A 24,261-nucleotide genomic window follows, 5' to 3' on the forward strand; every position below is an offset into this window, starting at 1 on the left:
GGTCTCTGCTGTACACTGACTGGATAATCTAATGTTTGTTTTCTAACCACCTTTGGTTGGCTTTATTTTTATCTTTCACCTTTGCCTGAGTATTTTCTTTACTTAGTATTCTAAACTCTTCTTTTAAGGTCTGTACCCATATTTCACACCTATCTCTCTGTTGTTTGTTTTGTTCAATAATCTCTTGTCTCATGCCTCACTTCCAACTTTTAATTTTTTTCTTTATATTGTTCTAACTGTTCTTTGCATCGTTCCAGTATCTTTTCTAAAACCTCTGCCCTATCTCACTGTTGCTTATCCTATTCTGTAAGTTTTTGTATCTCTTGTTTTATGTCCTGTTTCCAACCTTCATTTTTTTCTTTATATTGTTCTACTTGTTCTTTGTATTGTTCCAGTGTCTTTTCTAAAGCCTTTGCCCTTGAGAAGACATAAAAGGCTAATCCAGTATTAAAGTTAAATTGAGGCCTATGGATATAATCATAGTCATCATTTCTAATTTTTCCTTTATTTCTGTCTTAAAACTGTAGAAGAGATTATCAGCCAAGCTCCAAGAAATCTGTTTTATTGTCTCTCCCATTCTGTCTGCTTTACTTAAAAATTGTGTATAGCATAAAAGTGTGATTATTAAACAGTTTACCTGATCATAAGATCTGTTCCCAGTCTATGTTCTTTTGTGCTGTGCTGTGTCTCACAATGCTCCTGTTTCCAGCGAGAGGTATTTTTTCCTGCCTCCCTCCCTGGATCCTGACCCCTTCCTCACTCTGGAAAGTTATTGGGTCCACAAACATTTGCTCCTCAGACTGGCAAGAACCGCCTCTCCAAGGGATTTCGCTTTCTGCCTTGGCTAAGAAAAGGCTTCGAGAAACTCTCTTGTTAAAGAGCCACATTTTTTTTTTCTCTGCCTAAACAAACTGCCTCTCTGGGTTTTGTATGTTTCAATTTTTGTTTTTCTGCAGCCTGCGGGAGGCTTTGCTGCTCTGTGGAAACTCTGTCTAATCAGGAATCTGTGAGCTTGTTTAGGAACTTCCTCTGCTTTGTTTTTAAGGACAGAGCTGCTCTATAGTTTTACTTTCTATATCACTGTAAACTCTGCCCCACGTTGGTACACCGTGTGATGTTGATTATTAATATTTATTATTGATTTATCTTTTAGTTAAACAGTGGTTATTCCTAAACCAGCTGTAAACCCAAATCACCACACAGAGACTGGGATGTATTAAATTAACCTAGAGCACGACGCTGGGCAATAGTTATTCCATCCTAAACCTCAAACCCACATAGTTTCCTCCCATTCAGATTCCCACATTATACTTGCTTTCAGTCATATCTTAGGTCTGGTTCATCTCTCCTCATGGCTCCAAGTCCTCTCCTGAAGTTCTCTCCTCACTGACTCCTCCCACTCGCTTTCTTCTCCTCCCCTCTGGACCAGGACGCCCCATCCTATTCTCTCCATTGCTCAGCATTGGCTGGTTGTTTTATTGACAATACAGAGAACAAATGGTGGCATGTTTACATGAACTTGTTTGTGTAAACACGTTTACACAGGTGGCGCTGAGAGTAAACATCACAATGCAATGTCTGGATTGAAACCAGACACTGGGGTAGAGAAATCAGCATGGGAATGAACAAGGGTACATTGTATACATTCCACAAGAACATTATACTAACAGGTGCATAAAGGTGGAGTTACATTTGTGCTTACCACTCTGCTTGCTGGATTCTACCATGTCTCTGGCCACCTCACGCTTCCACTGCCCCAGCCCTGCACCACTCCTTCCACCATATCTTCTTGTCATCATGGACTCTATCCCTTTGGACAGTGACTCACAATAAAGTCTTTCTCCCTTACATTGATTCTGTCAGGCATTCGATCACAGGAACTAACAGAGTGGATGTATAGAATCCTTGGGTAGAAAAAAAATTATCTTACATTCTTTTCTGAAGTGGTTATATGAATTTACACTCCTGGGCATGATGTATGCATTCTTTTTTTACTTCACATTCTTTTTTGTTTTGTTTTTCAAGACAGGGTTCTCTGTTTAGCCTTGGCTGTCCTGGACTTGCTTTGTAGACCAGGCTGGCCTCAAACTCACAGAAATCTGCCTGCCTTTGCCTCCCTGAGTGCTGGGATTACAGGCATGTGCTACTGAGCCCGGCCACATCACATTCTTACTCCTACTTCATTGTTAGACTAACTCTTTGCCAGTCTCATTAGTTGGGTGTCATTCTATCTTTGTTTTAATAAAGTCAATTTCTTTTACTATTAATGAGTCAGCTTAACAGGTTAATGAGCTGATTAGATTTCTTGTGCTGTGAAATTCTTGTCCACATTTTTATCTTTCTGTTGAGCTTTTTAAAGCTGGGATGATGAACTCATATGCAGATTTTGGATACTGACCTTTGGCCAAGTATATGCATTGTGAATGATGCATTTGAATTTATGCCTTTTCTTTTCTTTTCTTTTCTTTTGGGGGTGCTGGTGCTGCTCATTTTGAGACAGGGTTTCTCTGTGAAGCGTTGGTCCTGGAACTTTTTCAGTAGACCAGGCTGGTCACAAACTTAGAGATCCACCTGCCTCTGCCTCCCGAATGCTGGGTTAAAAGTGTGGTCCAACACCATCTGACTGATGCCTTGTATTTCCTTTTTCTTCTTTGTTTCTCTTCTTTCTTTCTCTTTTTTCTTTCTCCCTTCATTTTTTCCGTCTTTCTTTTTCTTTCCTCCTTCTCCTCTTCCATTTCTTTTTTTGTTTCTTGTTTGTTTTTCTTTTTAGATGGAGTCTCAAGACTACTATGTAGACCAAGCTGGCCACAGTGGTGACCTCCCTGGCTCTATCTCATATGTGTTACCACTTCTAAATGTACTTTATTGTTTTTAAAAATACATTTAAATTTTTTAACTTAAAAACAGTTAATTTTTAAAATATTTCTAAAATATTTTTATTCATGTGTATGTATATATGTACGTCTGTATGTGCCACACGTATTCAGGTGCCCACAGAAACCTGGAACTGGAATTACAGAAAGTTGTGAGGATTTCAGTACTGGAAACCAAACTCAGGTCCTCTGCACCCTTAATAGCTGAGCCATCTCTCCAGCTCCATGTATTTTCATTCTTTATGCTAACTTTTAGTGAATTTACATTACATATATAATATTAAAATATCATCAAGTTTAGCTGAGCACTGTGGTACACGCCTGTAATCCCAGCACGGGGGGGGGAGGGGGAGGAAATAAGAGGCAGGCTGATCTCATGAGTTCCAGGCCAGCCTGGTCTACGGAGCAAGTTCCAGGACAGCCAAGGCTACACAGAGAAACCCTGTCTCAAAAAAAAAATAAATAAAAAATAAATAAATAATTAAATAAAAAATAACAAAACAAAAAAGGGTTTAATAAAAATTTAAGAAAGAATTACTTTCCTATTCCATATCTATGAATGTTTTGCCTACATGTATGTATGTATGTATATGTATGTGTACTATATACATGCAGTGCCTGTGGAAGCCAGAAGAGGGTGTCAAATCTCCAGGATCTAGTGTTACAAATGATTGTCAGCTGGTCTGTGGGTGCTGGGAATTGAACCCAGATCCTCTGCAAGAGCAATGACCACTCTTAACCTGTGGATTATTATAACTTTGTCTTTGACGTACGAATTTTGCTGCTCCTAGAATTTATCTTAATGACATTGATAACATCGATTTTTCCCAGCAGCATTCATTCAAACATCTACCCCTCCTGTGCCAATTTAGTGTCCGTACACATGCAGGGGCTTCTTTACTGTCTTCATACCCTGCCCCGTCAGTATGTCTTTGAATTGGTAGCAGCACAAACACTGTACTCCTCATACCCAATACAGAGTGCTCCAACTTGTTTCTTTTTTCAGTACTGTCTTGTCTAGTCCTAATGTTTTGGATTTTCACACGAATTTTAAGATGGATCACACAATTCAACTAGTTGGAACCTCTTCCCAGCACTGGAGGTTTCTCTTGCTGTGAAGAGACACCATAACCAGGACAACTTTTATAAAGGATAGCTCTACCTGAAGGCTCGCTTGCAACTTTCGCTGGCTAGTCCGTGCTCACCCTGGCAGGACACAGACAGGCCTGGCATTGGAGCAGTAGCTGAGGGCTACATCCTGATTCGCAGGCAGTGGGCAGAGAAATAGAGATTGGGCCTGGCATGGGCTTTTCAAACCTCAAAGCTCCCCCTCCCTCAGTGACACACTTCCTCCAACAAGGCCACATCTCTAGTTCCACTATCTGGAGAGGAGAACAAGCATTCAAACATAAGAGCCTGGGGGGGGGGGGTGTCAAATCACCAAACTTCCTCTTCCCTTTCCTTCCCCAATCCACCCATTCCAGCTCCCCATCCCCTTCTTTTCTCCTTCTTTGGATGATCCTCCCCTCCTCCCCAGTTCCCTACTAGAAACCTAACTGCTGTGGTAATGTGGCTTTTGGCATGCATACGGAAGGCTTAAAAGCTATCATCCGCATGTAAGAGAAAACACCCAGTATTTATCTTTTTAAGTTTGAGTTCACATCACTCAGGATGATTTTTTTTTCCAACTCCATCCAATGACCTGCAAATTTCATAATTTCTTTTTTTGTAACAGTTGCGTGATATCCCGTTGTGTAAATGTACCACATTTTCATTATTCATTCATCAGTTGATAAACATATACATTGGTTCCAATTTCTGGCTATTATGAATAAAGCAGAAAAAAAAAACATGGATGAACAAGTGTCTCTGTAGTAGGATATGGAGTCCTTTGGGCATATACCCAAGTGGATCTATTCCCAGCTTCCCAAGAAACTGCCATGCTGATAGCCATAGGGCCTGTACAAGCTTGTACTCCCACCAGCAATGTTCCCCTTTCTCCACATCCTCCCAGCATGAGCTGTCATTTGTTTTATTGATCTTAGCCATTCTGACAGGTCTAAGAAAAAATGTCAGGGTGGTTTTGATTTGCATTTCCCTGATGACTAATGGTACTGAGCATTTCTTTACGTGCTTATCGGTCATATGTGTTTCATCTTTTGAGAACCCTCTGCTTAATTCTGTACCCCATTTTTAAAATTGGGTTATTTGTACTAAGCAGAGTATTTCTTTGAAAAATGATAGTTACTACAATTGTGCTTAACCATCTATTAGACTTCCTATGCTGAAAGCAGTTATCACGTAACAGTTTCTCCAGGGAGGCAATAATTCTCAGCTTCCCTACAAAGCAGCACCAATTTGGAAAGTTACAGGACATGGGTGCCAATATTGAATACAAACCTGAATTCTTAACTAAACTGATCAATCGTCCATTGTCAGGAGAGTTTGCACTGCCATCTAGCGGTCAGTTAGGGAAAAGACATTTGTGCAAGCAATCTAGTAGATACAAATAGCTCCCTCTGTTTTGGGAGAAAACCGACTGGGATCTTTAAAATAAACACAAGTGTTTACTTTGCTATTATAGTAAGGCCACGGTGGAAATAGCGCTGAATTAAACGTCTGATGTCTGAGTACTGGCTTTGAGGTCCGCTGTCCCTAGCCACCTGATTTTACAGCCCTGTTCCCGCCCTAGGCTTGCCAACGTCTGTGAAGGGGCTACAGGAGCTTCGTGTTTCTGAAGAAGTGGGTTTAGCCCCTAACCCCAGGGTCAGCGCCACGGGTTGTCTCCAGACTTTGAGGTATCTGATTGCCACCACAACAAAATTGGTGTAGTACAAGTTCTGATGACATGTGTGAATGGGTGTACTCGTATGGTGTACTCTGTGCACGCCCCATCTCTGTGTGTATAAGATGTGTGTGCATGCCTGTGTGTGTGCTGTGCTCCGTGAATGCAGTGGTGTGTGTGTGTGTGTGTGTGTGTGTGTGTGTGTGGTGTGCTCCGTGAATGCAGTGGTGTGTGTGTGTGTGTGTGTGTGTGTGTGTGTGCTGTGCTCCGTGAATGCACTGTGGTGTGTGTGTGTGTGTGTGCGCGTGTGTGTGTGTGTGTGTGTGCTGTGCTCCGTGAATGCACTGTGGTGTGTGTGTGTGTGTGTGTGTGTGTGTGTGTGTGTGCTGTGCTCCGTGAATGCACTGTGGTGTGTGTGTGTGTGTGTGTGTGTGTGTGCTGTGCTCCGTGAATGCACTGTGGTGTGTATGTGTGTGTGTGTGCGCGTGTGTGTGTGCATGTGTGTGTGTGTGTGTGTGTGCTGTGCTCCGTGAATGCACTGTGGTGTGTGTGTGTGTGTGTGTGTGTGTGTGTGTGCTGTGCTCCGTGAATGCACTGTGGTGTGTGTGTGTGTGTGTGTGTGTGTGTGTGTGTGTGCTGTGCTCCGTGAATGCACTGTGGTGTGTGTGTGTGTGTGTGTGTGTGTGTGTGTGGTGTGCTCCGTGAATGCACTGTGGTGTGTGTGTGTGTGTGTGTGTGTGTGTGTGTGGTGTGCTCCGTGAATGCACTGTGGTGTGTATGTGTGTGTGTGTGCGCGTGTGTCTGTGCGTGTGTGTGTGTGTGTGTGTGTGTGTGGTGTGCTCCGTGAAGGCACCGTCTGTAAGTGTGCTTCCTGGACACCATGTAAAATGAGGTCATTTCCCCAGGGACTACAGAAACGAGGGAGGAAACACTCTCAGACTGCAGTTCCACACTCCCAGGCTCCTGTGAACTGTGGGTGATGCTGATTTGCATTTGCCAGGCTTACAGAGAGACGGCTGCAGACAGTCTGCTGGTGGGTGGAGGGAATCTTTTGTTTTCTCTTACTGAAACTCAAAAGGTTCCAGGCGATCAGATAGGAATATTTACCTGTTTTCTTTTACTTCTCCAGGGGTGATGGCCAGTCTGGAAATTCACTGTTTCTCAAAACAGTCCAAGTCCAACTGTCAGACTCACCCGGAGTACCCCTTAAAATGCATTCTTCTGCCCCTCAAATGCTAACAAATGAGAACGCAGCCCATGGTCTGCAGGGTTCTTGAGCACCCGAGGTGGTTGTCACAGAGCCTAAGGTTTGGGAAGTACTTTTAATGTTCAGAATTTTTGGTGTTTTGAGACATCTTATGTAGCCCAGGCTGGCCTTAGACTTACTAGGTTGCCAAAGATGACCTAAAATCTGATCTTCCTGCCTCTGCCTTCCAAGGTCATGGATTGCAGGCAGGCACTACTGCACCTGGCATAATAATGCAATTTTCAGAAAAAGTGAAGTTGACCCATGCCTACCAACATTCTTCTGGCTCTGTCCTTTCCTTCCAGCTCCTAATTTCTTCCCCAAAGAGAGATCTTTGCTCAGTCCCATCTCAGAAGGAGAGTTAGAATAGCCAAGGAAAATCAGGCCAGTGGAAGTGGTGGTGAAATTTGGGTCTAAGATCTACAGCACCAAGCACATTATTTGAAACCAAATATAATTTTAACATATTAAGCCATATTTAACAGACATTGCTCTTTTACACATAATTTTATACATATGTGACTTATACATACACCTCATGTATAAGGTGGTTCTTATGAAGAGAGCTCAAGTCCTAAGTTTCCAAATGCTTCTGAGTATTTGAGGCCTGCATCACAGCTCCTGAAAATACAGTCCCTATAACAGCAGCAGCAGCAGCACTGCCCGGGAGGAGGTTAGAATTAGGTTCTTGCCAGGCACCCTAGCTCATACTTGCAATCCCAGCGTTTGCATACTCCAGTAGTGGAGGCAAGAGGATTGTAAATTTGATGCCAGTTGGTGCTGTATAGCAACTTCCTAGCCACTCTGAAGTACACAGCAAGACTCCATCTCAAAGACCAAGGGCTAATAATGATGTAACTCAATGGTAGAGGGCTTGTAATGTATAGCGTTTGTCCCCAACATCCCGGGAGGAAGACGGGAGGCAGGAATTGTTAAGATCTATGTAAGGATCTAAATTATCTTCATTACATGAATATTGTTCCCAGGCTAACTTCATGTACATTAAAGTTTAAGAAACATTGCTTTATAAATGCTGCACATGAACTAACTGGCCAGTGACTGGAGCTAGGATTTGCTATTGAACTCAGGGTGAGCAGAGACTTCTGTGAGCTCCCAAAATTTCTAAGTTGAAACCCTGGTTTACAACGCCTTTGGAGGCAGAGCCTCAAGGAGATGAGTTTAATGGTTTTCTCAGTATAAAATGTCCCAGCATGTGTTTGAGGTTTGGTCCTCAGCTGGTGCACTGTTGTGGGAGGTGTTAGCAAATTTAGGAGGCAGGGGGCTGAAGAGATGGCTCAGCAATCAGAAGCACTAGCTGCTCTTTCAGAGGTCCTGAGTTCAATTCCCAGCAACCACATGGTGGCTCCCAACCATCTGTAATGGAATTCGATTGCTTCTTCTGTTGTATGTGAAGACAGAGCACTCATATAGATAAAATAAATAACTCTTTTTTAAAAATTAGGAGGTGGGGTTAATAAGAGGAAGTGAGCTTTTGGTTGTGTACCTTCAAAGTGTGTAGTTTAACCTTGCTCCTTTCTTACTGCTTTCTGCTTCCTCATTTCTATAACACGGCAGCCTGCTCTACCAAGCACTCTCACTGCCCCACTGTGATCCCTAGCCTCAGGCCTAAAGGAAAGGATCTGGGCAGCCTTGAAAACCTCTGAAGCCACGAGCCGAAATAAAGCTTTCTTCTCCTTAAATTGTTCTCCCAGGTTTTCATCACTGTGTTGAGGTGTCTAACTTACACCTGAGGTCACGGGGTTGGGAAAGAGACACCAGAGAACTCTAGGCATAGGACACGAGAAGATAGCAAGCCAGAAGGGAGGTCTTCACCGTCTTTACGCTACGTCTTCTAGCCTCTGAAACTGTGAGAAGCCCCTGTTCTTTGAATCACACCGTCTATGGTGCTTTGTTTCAGAACTCTGAGCGCTAAGCCATTGCAAGGTCCTCTTCAACTCACACCATTCTTCCTCTCCAAAACATGGGAGGGTTCTAATTCCTTCGTGGCCTGGGTAGAAGAGCTCAGAGCAACACACAGAAGGGAAAGGAATAGAGAAAGAGATGATTTTTCAAACTCTGTGTACTTATCATAAAGGTTCTGAACTAAATGAAGTGACTATACGTAAAATTTACATGAAGCAATAGCTAGGCTAAGTATGCAGTCCGTGTTAGAAGGAAATGAGCAAATCAAGTTGAGAAGAAACAGACATGGAGAAACACAAAAGGTCCAAACACGAAAAGGACCCTAGAGCAAGTGGTGGTGTTTTTCTAATTGGTAATTGGAGAATCAGTCATTGAGTCACCAACCCAGATATTGTCAGGGCATTGCCATACGTTGTGATGCCAGACATCACCCCATACCCTGTCAGTGTCAGGAAAGGCGCAGCCTACTTCGGGAATCGTCTAAATACATAGGCTACAACTTAGGCCTCGAGGCCTAAGGGATTGGCTTATTTGGTCCACATGTAACTTGACAGTAAGATGTGAAATTAGTATGTAGATGGAAAAATATAGAAGACTCAAATCTGAACACATGTAATTACAGACATCGGATATTTGACAAAAATGCCAGAAATACACACTAGAGGAAAGATGGCATTGTCAAGAAAATGAATGGTTTTGTTTAGTTTCATTTGGTTTTTTGGTTCTTTTGAGACAGGGTTTCTCTGTGTAGCCCTGGCTGTTGCGGAACTTTTACTCTATAGTCCAGGCTCTCCTGGAACTCATAGAGATCCATCTGCCTCTGCCTTCCAAGCGCTGGGATGAAAGGTGTCACCACCACTGCCTGGCTTGAACCTGTATCTATCGTTTCACTTAACTTCAAATGGATCAGAAACCTCAGTGTGAAACCTGAAGTGCTGACATTTCTAGATGAAAACTCTAGTGCCCTGCCAGATACATGTGCAGGAAAAGCTTTCTGAATAACACTGTATTTATTTGCTCAGGAATTAAGGTCAACAGCTGACAAATAGGACTGACAATAGGACCAATGGAATGAAGGACAAACATGGGGTGGTTATGGATCAGAGCAGAATTCTCACAAGAAGAATTCAAAACAGATAAGAAACACCTTAGAAAGAAAGAAAATAAAAGAAAGGAAGGAACGATAGAACGAAGGAAGGAAGGAGGAAAGGAAGAAAGACAGAAAGACAGACAGACAGCTAGGCTGATCCTAGTACTTGGAAAGCAGAGGCAGGGAGAAATCTGTGTGTTTGAGGCCAGCATGGTCTACAGAGCAAGTTCCAGGATGGCTAAAGCTACACAGAAAAACCCTGAAGAAAGGAAGGAAGGAAGGAAGGAAGGAAGGAAGGAAGGAAGGAAGGAAGGAAGGAAGGAAAGAATGGAGGGAAGGAAGGAAGGAAGGAAGGAAGGAAGGAAGGAAGGAAGGAAAAAAAAAGAAATCACTTTTAGGTGTGTTTACTATCGTTAGCAATTAGAATAATGCAAATTAAGAGTACTGTGAGATTTCATCTTACCCCGGTCAGAATGGCTAGGATCAAGAAGACAAATGATAACAAACGCTGGCAGTTGTGCTGAGAAGGTGAGAAGGAACCCTTATTCACTCTTGATTTGACTGCAAACTGGCACAGCCACTATGGAAATCTGTGGAGACTTCTCAAAAAGCTAAGGGTAGCTCTACTCTGATGTCCCAACTAGACCACTCCCTGGCATAGGCCTCAAGGACTCAGTAGCCTAGTACAAAAACAGAGATGCAAGATCAGAATTGTCTTCTGCGAGGAAGTGGGGTGGATACCTGGATGTAAGTGTGCATGTGTGTGGGATACCCACGTGAGTACACATGTATGTGTGTGCGCCCAGGGGTCAACCTTGTGCATCACTCCCAAAGAACCATCCACCATGCTTTTATCTTTGTTTGTTTGTTTGTCTGTTTGTTTTTGAGATAGAGTCTTTCACTGGGATCTGGAGCTCACCAGTTAGGCTAAGCTGGGTGGCAAGGGAGCCCCAGGAAAGGCCAGCCTCTGCCTCCTCAACACTGGAATTACAGGAATCTAATCCACGCCTGACTTTTCACTCCGGCGCTGGGCATCAAACTCAGGTCCTAGCGCTTGCATCCTTACCATCTAACCGCGCTATCATCTCCCGGCCCCACACTGTTTGTCTTCTCCAGATCATTTTAAATTTCCATTGATGTCTTTATTGGGAGTGGGCCACTGCACGTGCGGAGGTCAGAGGACAGCTTCTGGGAGCCAACTGGCTCCATCCACCATAAGGTTTCTGAGGCTCAAACTCGTGTCCTTCTGGTGACAAGAGCCTCTACCGACTCAAGCAAATTTCCAACCCCCAAGTTATTATTATTATTTTTTTGGTCTGTGTTTTGTTACCTTTCCTTTCATACAGCTTTCCCCAGCTATCTGACCGTCTTTGTTTGCCTGCTTATCCTTAGAAGTGGGGATCTAGAACACTAAAAAAGCCCTGAGCCGTAAGCTTCGCCAGTAGACGTTAGGAGGCCCTTTTCATCTGGGGCGCTGGTGTCACATGACGCAGTGTGGCAAACGCAAAGCCGCCTTGTAGTTTTAAGTAAAGCCAGAAGCCACAGACATACCGGTTGAAGACAGAATTCTCCTCTACTGAACTGGCAAAGATTGATGATAATACCCACCGTTAACGAACACACAGGAGGACAAGCTGGTCCACATGCAGCAAACAGTACTAGCTTTCTGGAGGCTGCGTCAGCCACTCTTGTGGAAATTAGAATAGACATGCAAATATTTAATTAAATGACTCAGTAATGAGCAAAAGGTCTATCTGCAAGTAAACCGGATGCAAAACAGATGCCACTTTGAATATGCATGTAGTCATACAGTGGCCCTGCTGAGCTGGACATTTTGTTTGCCTCTGCGACTTCTCTTCTTCCCCTACTCCCTCCATCCTACGCCCACGCAGACCACATCAAACAGGTTCCTGGGCCCTCTGGCTTCACATGGGTGAGGCAGATAAAAAGCATTAGCAAAAGACAAGTGGCTTCTTCAAGGTGTGAAGGCCCCAGGCCCCTGGCTGGGCTGTAGCTCAGAAGCAGTTATATTCGGCTACTGAACGGCACATCCCTCAAGTTGCTGCTCTCGCCATTCTCTCCCGCACTTGGTCAGATCTAGCGACAGCAATGGCCTCCATGCTGCTAGCCCTGCTGCCGCCACATTCCTTAAAGACTTCAGTCATTCATTTCAGGTGAATCATCCGTTTCCAGCAAGACTCCTGACCACGCTGCCACCAGAATCAGGTTTCTCTGCCATACTGCGAAACGCTGTACGTGTTTGCCGTAAACAGTCAGTACTCCAGTGAGGGACATATAAATTATTTCTTAGTGAGGAGGTTGACCTCTGCCCAAAACCCTGTGTGTGATCTCTCAGGCCTGACCACAGGCAATTATGGAACACATGGGAAAAATCTGCCCTCCCACGCCAGACTTGGGGCACAGCCAAGGTACTGAAATCTCAGACAGGAGTCACGATCAAGGGACTCAGGTCCCACTGGCCAGCTGGGCCCTTGTGCCTCCCTCATTCTGGCACCACTTTTAGGGGCCCTCCCGCCACAGAGGCCTTTCCTAGTTACCTGCAATTTTGTGTGTGTGTGTGTGTGTTGCACTTTGCAGCTTTTTAAAATAAGATGTTGAGCACTGTGGCACATATTTGTCATCCCAACACTTGGGGGACAAGGAAGATTGCCAGCCTGGGCTGCATAGTCAGGCCATCTCAAAAATCTCACATTTAAATGTGTGTGTGCAGTGAACAAGCCTGTATACATTTGTGATTTAATATGTTATTTCTAAGGAAAATGAAAGGAGCAAAACCCACGTGTGGACACCATGGTATGTGTGGGGCAGCACCTAGAAGGAGACTGTTGGTCAGAGCTCATGCGTGTTTTGATACGCGTTGCCTCGTTTCTCTCTGCAGAGATCAGAGCAGCCTACCATACCTCTGTTATGTGAGTGCAGCCACTGGCGAGGCAGAACGTCATACTGGTTAGGCCAGTCAGATGACAAAACAGCCTCTCAGTGTGGCTGTGTGCTCCACTCACGCAAACATTCAATCATATATTTAAAGAGAGAAACAAACAAAAACAAAAACAAGAAAGCTCTTCAAATATTAATACAAAGCATTTTCCCAGGAACCTTAAGCAAAGAGAAAGCACAGGGTAAAATTAATTCAGGGTGCTGACATTTGTGCATAAGAAAGAGAAAACCAGTTTGTCCCCGTATCTGTTTGTCCCGACTAGCTGCAGAGTAGCACACTGAAAGGGAAGGGTCTGGATCTTTGAGGAGTCTGAAGCTCGGGAAAAGGCAGAGGTTCTGTCATACAGTTTTATGTCTTGTGATTGCTTTACATATTTTTTAAAGGCTAATTTTGAAAATAAAAGTACTTAAAATATTCATAGATCATTATCGAAGAATGCATATTTAATGATACGGGGAATGTTGATATGTTCTGCTGGGAGAAGACAATAGATAAAAAGACAGTCCATATAACCCAAAGCTAGCAGACACAGGCACACAGAGAGCATGCTGGGAGAGTGTAATCAAGAGCTTTAATAATTATCTCCCGGTAGCAGAATTCCTTTGTGCGCCTCTCCTTACTGTCCAAACGTTCTGCTTTAAGAACATTATTTTCAAAGCCAAAGGGGAATGCCAGCTTTGAGAAGCTGTCACAAGTGGCTGGGGGGTGGGGTGGCTCAGCAGCAGGGTGCTTGCCTACAATGCCCAACGTCCTGGGTTCAATCCTCAGCACAGGATTCCAGTCCTGCCACTTAATAGTGCCATGAATGTGAGAGAGCTGTTCAACCTCCCTGGCTCTGCTTCTTTACCTGTGAAACTGGGAGCAACAATAGTTCTCCCTCGTGGGATTACTCTAAAAATGGTGTGTGTGATGTGCTTTAAAGTGTCTACAGGTTGCAATTGAAGATCCTTCTGCCAAAGGAAAACACAAAATTCTCTTTGTTGATTCAACACAAGAGCTGCTCATCTGTGGACACTGACTTGCACACACATGTGGAATACATACAGGTCCCCACAAATGCTGCTATTGTGGCCACTGGCCCAGTTTACCAAGAAACAAACAAACAAACAAAAAGTGGTAAAAGACAGAACTTACATATTAAGATATGGATATTTTTGTCAAGCCTGGTGGTTCATACCTGTAATCCCTGGATTTGGGAGGCTGAGACAGGAGGATCATCATGAGTGTAAAGCCAGCTTGGGCTACATGGTGAGTTCAAGGCCTGCCTTGGTTAGGCAGTGCGGCCTATGTCTTTTTTAAAAAAATCCAAACGACATGAGCATTTGGATTTGCACAATTTTTTTTTTTTGAAGCTTGTAATGGAATTTTCAGAAACCCAAACAGGTAATGAATGTTTTCACATTGGGAACCAGTATTTCGCACGATCACTTAGAATCACGGGTGGAAAGCACATGGGAAACAGACCGATTTGCAGGTGCAATGGTCTTCCCTTTGTGGGTGTCCACACCTGCCAGTAGCATCCAGTGAGCAATGTTGAGTCTTTGTTTCTAACACTAGTAAGAGCTGAGGAGTCTTCTGCTTGGGCCAAAGGGAAGGAAGCAGTAATAACTCCATCACAGGTTATTAGTCAGCGGTGCTCTCCTGGCCTAGAGGACCAAAGCATGTCAATGGATCAGTGGCTAAAAAGACAGGATTCTGATGTGAGACTGAGAGTGATAAGGTACTTGAATGCCAGGTCAACAGGTGAACTGTGCAAAGGGACAGTGAAAATCCACAAAGTAGCACCCACTGGTACATGGAACAGATGTCTAAGGATTGTGTGTGTGTGTCTGTGTGTGCAGTACATGTGTGCATGTACACACATTTGTAAAGGTGACCAATGCCTGTGAGAACATGGAGGCCAGAATAAGGCATCAGATCTCTCAGTGTTGACGTTACGGGTATTTGCAGGATGCCTGGGTGCTGGGATCCAAACTCCAATCCTCATGATTGCACAACAAACATTCATTAACTCCTGAGCCTTGTCTCCAGCCCTGGCAACATAGTTTGTAGGAAAAACTGTGGGGAAAATTCAAAATTCCCAGAAACAGCAAGACAAGGATCTTTCATGATTAATGCTTATAGTTTAAATTTTTCTTCACTAAATACAAATTGCTTACTTGTCCGAGATAGAGAGAGCTGGTAGCTTTACATAGTAGAAGCATATCAATCTCATGCCAGCCAGGAACACTGATGTCTTAGGGTTTCTATTGCTGGGATGAAACACCATGACCAAAAAGCAAGTTGTGGAGAAAAGGGTTTATTTGGCTTAACACTTCTATATTGCTGTTCATTATTGAAGGAAGTCAGGATGGGAACTCAAACAGTGCAGGAACCTGGAGGCAAGAGCCTCCAGAAGCCATGAAGCCATGGATACAGAAGCCATGAAGGGATGCTGCTTACTGACTTGCTCACTATAGCTTGCTTTAGCCTGCTTTCTCAGAGAACATAGGACCACCACGACCAGGGATGGCACCACCCACAATGGGCTGGGCGTTCCCCCATCAATCACTAATTAAGAAAATGACCTAGAAGCTGGACATGGTGGCACACACCTCTGATCCAGCACTCAGGGAGGCAGAGGCAGGTGGATCTCTGAGTTCGAGGCCAGCCTGGTCTACAAAGTGAGTCCAGGACAGCTAAGGCTACACAAAGAAACCCTAACTTGAAAAAAAGAAAAAGAAAAAAAAGAAAGAAAGGAGGGAAGGAAGAAAACGCCTTACAGGGATGTCTACAGCCAGATGCTATGGAGGCATCTTTCCACTTGAGGTTCCCTCCATTCAGATAACTGTGTGTCAAGCTCACATAAGACTAGACAGCACAATTAACAGCATGCATTAACCCACACACATACATAATATTTTCCATTTGCCAAGCACTATTCTAAGTTCCTTTTCTACACTGAATAACTTCATGAATTTCTCACTACATCTACTTTATAGATGAGAACCAAAGACCAGAGAGAGCTGGGGTAACTGTCTGACATGCACAGATGACAAACGACTGAAACTCTGTGTTTGAATTTAGCCTTCTGGCTCCTCTCTGCTCTTACCACCAGGCTTTTAGCCCAAGTGAAATTAATCCAGTTCAAACGATGCTAGCTTACCTCTTTGATTACCTTCTCAAAAACCCAGAACCCCTGTCTTCACGTGGGAGCATCAGATTAACTTCAAAATGAAAGACATTCTCAAAATACCTGACCTGGATTTCTCAAGAGTCCATGGACATCAAAAATAAGAGAATTCTGGAAAACTGTCACACACTAGAAAAGGCTACGAATACACCAGAAGTAAATCTAGGGAAGTACAGCAGATGGGGTTTAAGAATACAAATACTCATGAAGGCCTAAACAGTGAAACTGTGGAGCTCAATGAATAGCAAGATACAAATTGTCACCAGTTGTGACAAACGCACCTGGTAGATAAGAAATCAACCAAAAGAACTTTCTATACGCTTTAAGCTTTCCTGTAAGCCTTAAACTACTCTAAAATGGAGAGCTTATTTTTAAAAAAAAATGCAACCAACTAAATTGGTTTTTATTTCCTGTCTCTGCCTATCTCTTCGGGTTTTTCTTAGTGAGATCCTCTGCAGATGAGCAGCTGACATAAGATAAACACAGAGAAAACCAAAAGGGAGATTTTCTTTCTAATGCAATAAAACTAACTCCTCCAAAGGGGATGAATTTATCTTGTTGGTTTTGAAGAAAGTCACCTGGGATCTCCTTGTCCTGAAAGCAAGTAAAAATAACAAGTGATTCATCCATCTCCCATTAAGTGACATTATTTTTTTGAAACAGGGTTTCTCTGAGTAGCCTTGGCTGTCCCGGAACTCTCTTTGTAGACCAGGCTGGCCTCGAACTCACAGAGATCCGCCTGCCTCTGCCTCCCAAGTGTTGGGATTAAAGGTGTATGCCACCATGCCCAGCGTAAAAGACATTCTTTTTAGATTAGCATAAAATTTTATCATTTTCTCTTCCTTTCCTCCCTCCCATTCCTCCCATGTATCCCCCAACACTTGTTCATGGCTTCCTTTCATTTTGTTATTGTTGTGTGTGCGTTTCTAAATAAAATACAACCTGCTCAGTCTGTACAATGTTTTCAGGGCTGACTATTTGATATTAAATAACTAGTTGTTGTGCCCTTCCCTGGGGAAGACTATTTCTCTTGCTCTCAGCTTTCTTTAGTTGCCTGTAGTTGTGTAGGGCTGAGACCTCTTGAGTTTTCCCCTTCCATTTTAGCAAGTTTTTTGGAGTCCTCCTCGCCCAGCACATGTGTTAGTAAGCCATATTGGAGAGCCATGGGCGTAGCATCTTCTGACATTTCTAGGAGATACAGTCTCAGAGCAAACATCCTGTTCCTCTGGTTCTTAAAATAATTCTATCCCCTTTTGCAAAATGATACCTTAGTCGTAGGAACAGGAGATGTGTTGTAGATATGTCAGCTGGGACTGAGCTCCTCAACTCTGAGTTGTGATTGGTTGTGGTTTTCTGTAACGATTTCCATTTCTTGTAAACAGAGGGATAAATATTTAGAATGTAGTTAGGGATTAGGCTGGTTCAGTAAAGTGATGGTTGTAGGTTCTCCTCCAAGATCCATGATCTCACTGGCCCTTGGTAGCTGGCTAAGTTTCCAGTAGCAGGCCTGCTTTTCCTCTTGTTGAGTGGGCCTTAAGTCCAATTAAAGATTCATGTCCTTTCTAAATGACAAGAATATATTTGTGTCCTTACCCTAAACAAGGGAGTTTGCAAAGTGACGGACTGGCAATGCTCAGTGGCAGCCCCACAGTTCCTGCCCATTACACTTATAACTGCATGAAGCAGAACTGTTGCATCTTTCCAGGCACTGGGAAAAGCTGTGCGGTTTCACTTCCTGAGATACCTAACACTTTGAAAGCCAAATAAATAAACTCGGAGACACTGACTGCAGGAACTCTGCCACATCAAGGAAAATTGCAGACTAGAAAAAGGCTTCACTACCCAGGAGACACTTGAGAAATGGGGAAGAGGCAGAGAGCAGTGAACTTTCCAGGCAGGGCAAGCAAAGGCCATGAGCAAAGGCTCTGAAGCAGGAGAGTGTGAATGAGCTTGCAGTTTGTAAAAACGCAATAGTCTGTAGTCGGGAAGTACAGCATAAAATGAGTCCTGGGGAGGGGATAAAAAAATGGGGCTGGCTGTTACAAATAAAGCTGCTATGAACATAGTTGAGCAAATGTCCTTATCGAATGGTGGGACATCTTTTGTGCATATGCTCAGGAGTGATACAGCTGGATCTTGAGGTAATGCTACTCCCAGTTTTCTGAGAAAGAGCCAGATTGATTTCCAAAGTGGTTATACAAGTTTGCACTCCCACTAGCAATGGAGGAGGGTTCCCCTTTCTCCACATCCTCTCCAGCATGTGTTGTCACTTGAGTTTTTTATCTTAGCCATTCTGATGGGTGTAAGATGGAATCTCAGAGTTGTTTTGATTTGCATGTCCCTGATGACTAAGGATATTGAGCATTTCTTTAAGTGTTTCTCTGCCATTCTATATTCCTCTGTTGAGAATTATCTGCTTAGCACCCCATTCTTTAATTGGATTATTTGGTTTGTTGGTGTCTAATTTCTTGAGTTCTTTATATATTCTGCATATTAGCCCTCTATCAGATGTAGGGTTGGTGAAGATCCTTTCCCAGTCTGTAGGCTGTCATTTTGTTCTATTGACAGTGTCCTTTACAGAAGCGTTTCAGTTTCGCAAGATCCCATTTATTAATTGTAGGTCTTAGAGCCTGTGCTGTTGTTGTTCTGTTCAGGAAATTGTCTCCTGTGCCAATGAGTTTGAGGTTCTTCCCCACTTTTTCAATAAGGACATTTGCTCAACTATGTTCAAAGCAGCTTTATTTGTAATAGCCAGAATCTGGAAACAACCTAGATGTCCATCAATGAAGGAATGGATACAGAAATTGTAGCACATCTTCACAATGGAATGCTACTCAGCTATTAAAAAACAAGGAAATTTTGAATTTGCAGGCAACTAGAAGAGATCATCTTGAGTGAGGTAACCCTTAAACAGAAAGACAAGCATGGTATACACTTACTAATAAGTGGATATTAGCTTCATAATATAGGATAGCCATCTACAGACCTAAAGAAGCTAAACAGTAAGGAGGACCTCAGGGAGGATGCTTAAATCTCATTCATAATGGCAAACCAGAAGCAGTAGAAGAGAGGAAACAGGATGGGAACCTACTATAGAGGGTCCCCTGAAAAGGATTTACCCAGCAGGGGATTGAAGCAGATGCTAAGACTCACGGCAAAACTTTGGGCAGAGCACAGGGAGTCTTATGGAAGAAGAGAGGGGTGGGAATAGAGAGGCATAGAGGAGACAGAAGCCTCACAAGGAGACCAACAAAACTAAAAGATCTGAGCCCAGGGGGTCCTGCAGAGACTGAGGCAGCAACAAAGAACCATACATGGAGAGGACTTAGTCCCCTTGCTCAGATGTAGCCAATTGGCAGCTCAGTCTACATGTAGATCTCTGAGTGAGGGGAGCAGGGGCTACTTCTATCATAAACTCAGTTGACTGCTCTCTGATCACTCGCCCCTGATGATGCATCTTTGCCAGGACAAAGAGGAAGAGGATCCAAGCAGTCCTGATGAGACTTAACAAGCTATGGGCAGATGGCAATAATGGAGAATTCCCCCTTTCTGTGGACTAGGGGAAGAGGATGAGGGGAAGAGGGAAGGGTGGGACTGGGAGAGTTGAGGGAGGGGGCTTCAATCGGGATATGTAATGAATAAATTGTGAAGAAAAAAATAAAAAGAAAGAAAATGGGCCTAGAGAAGGAATCTCTTAAATGGGCATCAGGATGTCGCTCAGGAAAGGGATTCAAACTGTGCATAAAATCACTTATGCCTTAAAGCATTAAGCATATACACGAGAATGTACCACAGTGGACAGGCCCTAGCATGGGGAGGCACATGGGGAAACTGACCTTTGAGTCGCCCAGTGCCTTAGTAAACTTCCGTCAGTTATAAAATGTATAAATATACTGAGATTTAGGCACAGCCTAAGATGCCATACACCAGTGAAAATGAAGAAGCGGCAGTAACAGCAACATGGATCTAAAAGCAGTATGCAAGCATGCGGAAGAACACATAGGTGTGATTCAGTTTATCTAAGGTTCAAAAACAGACACAACTAACTAATTCGTACATAGGAGGTAAACTCTTATCAAGACCAAAAGTGGCAATCTAAAATGTGGGTGGCAATTAAGAGAAGAACAAGAAGGGCATACAAAAAACTGTGAAATCATTGACATAAACCGCTTCCTTAGACAAGTAACAGGTAAATAATTGCTTAGTGATGGCTTTTAAAGGGATCTACGTATTTTGTATGTGTGGTACATTTCCGAAAGTTTAGGGATGAACATTCTTTGAAAATGAGGTGTGTTTTTTTAAGCCATATAATTTAGTCCCACTTCTGTGAGGCTGAGTCTTCACAGTTTTATAGTTCATGAAGCGGCACTGCCTAGGGGAAATTGTGTGAGGCTACCCAGTTATTATTTGCCAACGAGGGATACTGATCTGGGTGTGTGTGTGGTTAGCCTTAACTGTCAACTTGACATAATCTGGGATTATCTGGGAAGAGAATCTCAACTGATGCATTGCCTAGATCACATTGCCTTGTGGACAAGTCTGTGAGGGATTGCCTTGTCAGCCCACTGTGGGCAACATCATTCCTAGGCACCATGTCCTAAGCTGGATATAAATGCTAGCTGAGCACAGGCCTGCCTGCCTACCAGCCAGTGAGCAACGCCCTCCACACCTCCAGCTGTACTTCTTTTGTTAGGAAGTGAATTTCTTGGCCAGAGGTAAGGTGAGAAAGATCAAGCAGGCCTGCCTTCGAGTTCCTGCTTTAATTTCCTTTAATAATGCACCGTGACCCGGAATTTTGAATTGAATAAGCCCTGTCTCGCACCAAGTTATTTTTGGTCGGGGTACTTGTCACAGCAACAAAAATGAAACTAGAAAAGTGTGTGATATATATGTGTGCAATAAGTATGATGTATACGTGTATATTGTAATATATATATATATATAGTGTGTGTGTGTGTGTGTGTGTGTGCGCACATTCATTTGAGTATAGATGCGTACATCCCAATACACACACACGGAGGTCGGACGACAACCTTGGAGGTCAGTCTGTGCCTTCCACCTTGAGACAGGGTCTCTTCCTCGTTGTTGAGTGTGGCACATAGTTAGCTGGCCGCAAGCCTCGGCATTCTCCCATCGTGCCTCCCATCTTCCACATGGGTTCTGGGGATCTGAACACAGGTCCTCACACTTATTCGGCAAGCACTTTACCTGTTGAGCCATCTCCCCAGACCCTTAATGGCCTTTCTATACCTTCCTCCCAAGAATACTGAGGATTGAAGCAATGTGAAAATATTAATAATTCCTGGGGCATAGTCAGGAAACATTAGCTGTCTCCATGTCTTGTTTTAATTCGGGGTGGGGGATTGAGACAGGGTTTCTCTGTGTAGCCTGGGCTATCCTGAAACTCTCACTCTGTAGACCAGGCTGGCCTCAAACTCCTGAGTGCTGGATATAAAGGTGAGTACCACCACTGCCTGGCTGCTGATTTAATTTTTAAGTTAGCATGTGAAATAAAGGGTTTCACTGCAGCATTTCCAAACATAAATAGCAAGATATTTGTTCTTTTATTACTATAGCAGTATTAACAAGAAACCAGTCTCCTTCTGTCTTCCCTCTTAGAATGGGAAGAAGAAAGTCTGACCTAAATTGTAGTAGAATAAACAGAGGCGTTGATGTCTGCAGTTGGCTGCCTCACTGCTCTATTTCCCTATTTTAAACATACACATTTTGTGGCAATTACTATTCCTAAAAGTGGTGTTCCTTAAAAATTGATCTTAAAAATCGATGTGCAATTTAATACTGGGCTGCCCTTCTAGAAACCTCTTATTAAAATGAAGAGGTGTCTTGTAATTGATCGTGCCCCGGGATTGAGGAAATAAAGTCATTATCATGCTGTTATCAAAGCAGGCACGGCAGTTGTAAAACAAGAGTAGCTAAGCTGCTGGAGACTTTGGTCCAGGGTGTGTGTTTATTTGTTTGTTTGTTTGTATTGCAGCAAATCCACCACAATGACCATAACCTTTAAACCGTCTGCAGGTTCTATTAGTAACCTTTATATCTTCAGGCACTGAAGACTTAGATACAAGAAGTCAGACTGCTTTGGCCCCCATTTGCTGGCTCTAACCTCTCAATGCCTAGCCTCAGGACTTTAGCATTCAGGAGCATACAAATGCTGTTCACGCGTGCAAGCACACACAACCCCCCACTCGGAATCACTTCTGGGAGTCTATTTGCTCAGGATTAACCCTTTCATGGGTTTTGGTTCTCTTCTCTAGGCAGACAAAACACCCTGTATCTGGCCATTTAAGGAGACCCCTGCAGCCACTCTAACCCCTGCCCTGACCGAACCCGGCCTCCTGGTACTCAAGATCTGCGTAGCCTGTAGATAAACTTTCCTTTTTCACTAATGAGTCGTACATACAGAAACATGCCACCAGCTCCTCTGAATGCCTCTGGACCGCTGCAGGCATTCCAGCAGCGTGGTCTACACCTCCACTGGAAAGGCACGCCATTCATTCAGAGTGTAGGTTAGAGAGAGAGGGTAATGAGAACCCAGTGGCAAGTTAACTATGTCCAGAGCCTGCTCCTTTCTAAGATGGCCTCCGAGTTTCTAGGCCTTAAGCAGAGAAACAGGCCGAGCTCATTTTTCCCTTGACAGGGCAGACAATCTCTATCTACCTGCATGTAATGAACCAAGTGTTTTCTGATTCATAGGCCCGCTTTACCCTCATTCTTCTGACATTGCGCATCGAGCTTATTTTCCACAACGCCATCCTTCCTCAGTAGGTAAAGAGCAAACTTTGGTCAAAAGGCCTGGATAGGTAAGCTCTCCAGCAGAGGTATTGTTTTGCATTTATATTCCAGAATTTTTATTAATAAATTATACAGGTTTCTCCACATAACTGAAAAGTTTTACTTAAAATTTCATTTACTTTTTACGCTTGGGCAGACTTGTATAAACCCATCGCATTTACTAGGTTAAGTATCTCAAAGCTTGTTCTTTAGTCAGTGTAGGTCAGTAGCAGCTTCAGCTTTGTTATCTACAAAGGACAGAAAAGCCACACGTTCCTGGGTTGATTTTGTTGTTGTTGCCAAAATAGGTTCAAAAAGCTTTCTGTTTCTAATGAGCAGTCTCACGCCCTTTAATAGTATATCACATAGGTTATTTCACTATTTGGTATTTTTACACCTTAAAAGAACAGCTTTTTGGAAACAACTGATTAGGTTCTCTGTAAATCAAATGAAGTTTTGTTTGACGGATCTATTTCAAAATATAAGCATGTTCAATATGGTTACACATAAGCCTAATAATAACAGCCTAATAAAATGCTCCATTGTGTCACTAAGCCTAGATAAAGAAGGCGAGAACGCTGCCAACGAGGAGGCCTCCTTCCAGATGCCATGTCTTGATTTGGGATCTGTAAACCAAGTGTGAGAAATGGGACAACTCAGTTTTGCTAGGAGAAAAAAATAATAATAATGCACCAAATAGAATCAAAGCTACCAAAGAATTCATGTTTTGAGAACAGAAACATATATACAAGAAAATGGCAGGTAAGGTTAGTGGTAAAAACAATCCAAAGAAGGGATATCAGGTGGAATTCAGACCCAGTAATTTGAAATATCAACTCTGAATGTTCAGTGTATGGTTCCCATTAGCTAGTTAATCAGGAGGATTAAAAAAAAAAACCTTTTAATTATCAGTTGTGGACGATCAGGGTGTGGTCAGGGTCTGGAAGTATTCTTGAAACCACGGGAGCTTACAGCAAAGGAGGAAAAGTCTATCCGGGAACAAACTGGCGGCGTTTAGGTGAGGCGCTGCTGAACTTTTCAGACCTTCCTACACGCAGCCAAAACCCACACCCGCCTTCATACGCTCAATAAGAATAGTTATCATTGTTTAATCCAGAGAAGCACACCCTCAGAGGTAATAGGAACAAGCACTACCGGGTTGTGTGAAAGGATTATTGAATATAAACCTAAAAGAGAGCTGAGGGTGGCTTGGATGCTGGCACACAGACACGAGGACAACAGATTCCCGAAGCACGTGGAGTGTGTTGTGTTACGTTCCACAACGTAATGCAAGGACGCAAGGATGACCGAGAGCGTCCAGGGTCACCAGGTCTAAGCCTTATCAAAGATACTGCTAAGAGATACTTGACACCTCTGTGTGTGAGTTACAGAGTGGGTGAATTAAGGGAAGTAATGGTTTG

The sequence above is a fragment of the Meriones unguiculatus genome, chromosome 1, assembly GCF_030254825.1.
Source record: "Meriones unguiculatus strain TT.TT164.6M chromosome 1, Bangor_MerUng_6.1, whole genome shotgun sequence".
Taxonomy (NCBI): Eukaryota; Metazoa; Chordata; class Mammalia; order Rodentia; family Muridae; genus Meriones; species Meriones unguiculatus.